Genomic DNA, 5,000 nt, shown 5'->3' with positions numbered 1-5,000 from the left:
GACTAGTTAGCAGGCTAGAGTCTCGTTCGTTATCGGAATTAACCAGACAAATCGCTCCACCAACTAAGAACGGCCATGCACCACCACCCACCGAATCAAGAAAGAGCTATCAATCTGTCAATCCTTCCGGTGTCCGGGCCTGGTGAGGTTTCCCGTGTTGAGTCAAATTAAGCCGCAGGCTCCACTCCTGGTGGTGCCCTTCCGTCAATTCCTTTAAGTTTCAGCTTTGCAACCATACTTCCCCCGGAACCCAAAAGCTTTGGTTTCCCGGAGGCTGCCCGCCGAGTCATCGGAGGAACTGCGGCGGATCGCTGGCTGGCATCGTTTATGGTTAGAACTAGGGCGGTATCTGATCGCCTTCGAACCTCTAACTTTCGTTCTTGATTAATGAAAACATACTTGGCAAATGCTTTCGCTTCTGTTCGTCTTGCGACGATCCAAGAATTTCACCTCTAACGTCGCAATACGAATGCCCCCGCCTGTCCCTATTAATCATTACCTCGGGTTCCGAAAACCAACAAAATAGAACCGAGGTCCTATTCCATTATTCCATGCACACAGTATTCAGGCGGGCTTGCCTGCTTTAAGCACTCTAATTTGTTCAAAGTAAACGTGCCGGCCCACCCAGACACTCAATAAAGAGCACCTTGGTAGGATTTCAACGGGGTCCGCCTCGGGACGCACGAACACGCACGAGGCGGTCGCACGCCTTCGGCTCGCCCCACCGGCAGGACGTCCCACGATACATGCCAGTTAAACACCGACGGGCGGTGAACCAACAGCGTGGGACACAAATCCAACTACGAGCTTTTTAACCGCAACAACTTTAATATACGCTATTGGAGCTGGAATTACCGCGGCTGCTGGCACCAGACTTGCCCTCCAATAGATACTCGTTAAAGGATTTAAAGTGTACTCATTCCGATTACGGGGCCTCGGATGAGTCCCGTATCGTTATTTTTCGTCACTACCTCCCCGTGCCGGGAGTGGGTAATTTGCGCGCCTGCTGCCTTCCTTGGATGTGGTAGCCGTTTCTCAGGCTCCCTCTCCGGAATCGAACCCTGATTCCCCGTTACCCGTTACAACCATGGTAGGCGCAGAACCTACCATCGACAGTTGATAAGGCAGACATTTGAAAGATGCGTCGCCGGTACGAGGACCGTGCGATCAGCCCAAAGTTATTCAGAGTCACCAAGGCAAACGGACCGGACGAGCCGACCGATTGGTTTTGATCTAATAAAAGCGTCCCTTCCATCTCTGGTCGGGACTCTGTTTGCATGTATTAGCTCTAGAATTACCACAGTTATCCAAGTAACGTGGGTACGATCTAAGGAACCATAACTGATTTAATGAGCCATTCGCGGTTTCACCTTAATGCGGCTTGTACTGAGACATGCATGGCTTAATCTTTGAGACAAGCATATGACTACTGGCAGGATCAACCAGGGAGCTGCGTCAACTAGAGCTGAGCAGCCGGCCGCCCGGGAGTGTGTCCCGGGGGCCCGCGCGAACACGCAAGCGTCCGCTCAATTATTCTGCAAACAGGAGGAGGCTGAGCTCCCCTGCACAATACACCTCGAAACCCTCTCAGGTCCCGGCGGCGCGCAGCGCCGTCCTAAGTACTTGGTCGGGTTCGAGAGAGGCGCAATCGCCCGGAGTTAGGCGAGTAGACGCTTTAGGTGCGACCACCCGTGCTCCCAACTGAGCTTGCCGCTGCCGACAGAGGCCCGGGAGCGTGCTGTCGTGGCATTGCCGGCGGGAGACAACACGCGCCACCTACGGTGACCGGCAGCTCCAACGCCAGCGCCACAGAAGGGCAAAGGCCCCACGTGGGTGCCGAAGCGAACTCTCCCAGCACAGCGCACGTGCCAACACGTCTGCACAACTGCGATACAAACCACCAGCGAGAACCGCTGGGGCGACCGAGCAGCAGACGGCGTCGCGGCGCCGAGTGCCGGGCGGCGGCGCATCCTCAACGCACACAGTCCTCAATCGGACCAGCACACTGCAGATGTCCACCGCGCTTCGCACCGGGCCGGCGAGGACCCACTTTGGCTGCACGGCGCCGCGCGCAGGGTGCCCCGGCGCGCAGCTGCGCCGCCTGCCGCGTCCGTCGGCCGGCGCGCCTGCCACTGGGCGCCCCCACCAGCCGGCTGTAGCGCGTGCGCCCACGCACCGCGCGGCCAGCACGCCGGGCGGCCCCCCCCTCACCGGCCGGGGACAGTCCCACCCACCCACAGCCGCGTATCGCTTCACACCCAGATCCACATTCACGTTCATTGGTGTGGTGGGTATCGCTGACACAACCGCGTCATAGCTGTACCGATCGTTGCCCTCACAGATGTACCTCCAGCAAGATCAACCGCACCACAACGGGTTACCAGTTGTTCATTTGCGTAACGTCACCAGTAAACGTACACGTCCACGTCCATCCCCGTTTGCAAAGTCAACTATTATTGCATGCCTGCCTGTCAGGTGTCAAGACACACTACATCCGCTCACATCCACGCAACAAAATGTGCCCGACTAGAGGGCACGTGGAAGGTGCCCCCGTACGTATGCGATGTCCATTGCGCGACGAACTGTCAACCGGCCTCTGTAGCATGTCGCAGATGTGGAACGCGGGACACCGTGCTATCACATTGTGTGAGAAGAGACTACTATGTCTGCATACACGCGCCACTACATGAACAGACGGCTCATGCTGATCGCCATCCACTGCGTCCATTACTCCCACACGTCTCTATGGCGTACCACACTGCAATACAGCTGTTATGGGGAGATGACACGTAGCTGTGTACACAACATTCTGAGCGGGTTGCGGTTGGACAACAATACATTAATGTAACGTGTCATATGCCATTTACAGAGCAGGTTAAGGCACAACGTGGGTTAGGTTAAGGCACAACGTGGGTTATGTTAAGGCACAACGTGGGTTATGTTAAGGCACAACGTGGGTTAGGTTAAGGCACAACGTGGGTTAGGTTAAGGCACAACGTGGGGTAGATTGCGGCACAACTTGGGGTAGATTGCGGCACAACTTGGGGTAGATTGCGGCACAACTTGGGGTAGATTGCGGCACAACTTGGGGTAGATTGCGGCACAACTTGGGGTAGATTGCGGTACAACTTGGGGTAGATTGCGGTACAACTTGGGGTAGATTGCGGTACAACTTGGGGTAGATTGCGGTACAACTTGGGGTAGATTGCGGTACAACTTGGGGTAGATTGCGGTACAACTTGGGGTAGATTGCGGTACAACTTGGGGTAGATTGCGGTACAACTTGGGGTAGATTGCGGTACAACTTGGGGTAGATTGCGGTACAACTTGGGGTAGATTGCGGTACAAATTGCATTACATTGCGGTGCAAATTGCGTTACATTGCGGTGCAAATTGCGTTAGGTTAAGGTGCAACACAGGTTAGGTTAAGGTGCAACACAGGTTAGGTTAAGGTGCAACACAGGTTAGGTTAAGGTGCAACAGAGGTTAGGTTAAGGCGACATAGGTTAGGTTAAGGTGCAAGATGGGTTAGGTTAAGGTGACATAGGTTAGGTTAAGGTGACATAGGTTAGGTTAAGGTGACATAGGTTAGGTTAAGGTGACATAGGTTAGGTTAAGGTGACATAGGTTAGGTTAAGGTGACATAGGTTAGGTTAAGGTGACATAGGTTAGGTTAAGGTACAAACTGGGTTGTGTTTTGGTACACATTGCGTTGTAGTACAGTACACGTTAGGTTTGGGTACGGTACACATTGTGGTATGGGATGGCGTGTTGGTGGGGGGGGGGGGGGGGCGGGGCGAGGTTCGTTCATATTGACCGTAGGAAGTGGATGCCCGAGGCAGCGTCAGTGTGTCAAAGGAGGTATGTCACGTTGGGATGCGCTTTTCGGTAGTGAGAGGGGGCGCGCCGTGTCCGAGGTTGCGGCAGACCTGTGTGTTTCATTCCTGCCAGTGTGTTTGTTCTGTAAGACGAGGCAGTGTGGTGATGTTGGGTGCACCCCTGTGTGGGACATGTGTGGGTGTTGGTGGCTTATCTGAGCAATTGTGGTTGTCGGACGAGTGGGATATTCTGTTTTATGATTGGACCTCGTGGCCTGGTTATCATAGTCTGGTTGGTGTACTGTGGCGGATAGGATGCACCGGACGTTGGTCCATGGTGGTGCTTAATTATTGCATCTGTGTCTGTTACAGGCAGAGAGTAGTGTGTGATAGAGTGTGTGGGTGACGTGTGGTTCCTTTTGTTTGCACAGACGTTCAGCATGTATAGGGGCATTTGCGTATTTGATCTATCTATGTGGGCCTGCATAGTTTACTGAGCAGTGCTGCGAGGTGACTGAACTACGAGCGACGTACTCATTTACAGCGGAATGGTTGCCTTCTACCAAAGATGGCGTATCGACTCTACGACAGCGTTGGCACCGCAGGAAGCGGTGTCGTAAAATGGCCCCCACACCGTCATCGTTGTGCGGGGTAGTGACCGTCTATATTGTGAGAGGAGTCCTGTTTGCCACTGGGCGTGGGGTCTCGCGTCCTGCGGTTCAGTGCCCCCAGGGAAGCGCGCGGACGTGGTGCTGCTGCTGCTGTAGCAAGCGAGCTACTTAGAGCATGTATAGGGACAGCGGGAATATGGCATATTGGATATAACTCTTCATGAAACGCATGATATAGGGGTGGATTGCACGTTACGAGTGCGGGAAGAGTCCGCCGTTCATCCGCTGGAGTTGCGATTTGGGCGGTTGGGGTGGGGCACTTGCGGGTGCGGGTGCGAGTGGAGTGGAGCGGAGCGATGATCGGTCGACGACTTCGTGCGGCGCAGGCACTGGCGTTGGGGCTCCTGTGGTGGACAGATGATGCAGGCTTTGTGGGTGGCGTCGGAAAATGGGCACTGTGGGCCCTAGCGATGTCGTCGTCGGCTTGTCGTCTCATAGATGGCAGTATCGTCGGTGCAGCAGGCCATGTTGCGGGAGACCTGCAGATGGCGGTATTTTTGGTGGTGCGCTC

General features: G+C 54.7%; 1 non-coding gene across 1 annotated transcript in view; it reads right to left on the bottom strand.

Moving 5' to 3' along the window:
- LOC126149408 (small subunit ribosomal RNA) overlaps positions 1-1,449 on the bottom strand; it is a 1,909-nt gene extending 460 nt beyond the window's left edge. The window contains exon 1 of the ribosomal RNA XR_007530854.1: positions 1-1,449. This exon is cut by the window's left edge and continues 460 nt beyond it. This is a non-coding gene — a ribosomal RNA (small subunit ribosomal RNA).
- Between the last annotated feature and the right edge of the window lie 3,551 nt (positions 1,450-5,000).

Source organism: Schistocerca cancellata, unplaced genomic scaffold (assembly GCF_023864275.1).
Source record: "Schistocerca cancellata isolate TAMUIC-IGC-003103 unplaced genomic scaffold, iqSchCanc2.1 HiC_scaffold_926, whole genome shotgun sequence".
NCBI classification, from domain to species: Eukaryota; Metazoa; Arthropoda; class Insecta; order Orthoptera; family Acrididae; genus Schistocerca; species Schistocerca cancellata.
This window is presented reverse-complemented; position numbering and strand designations above follow the sequence as displayed.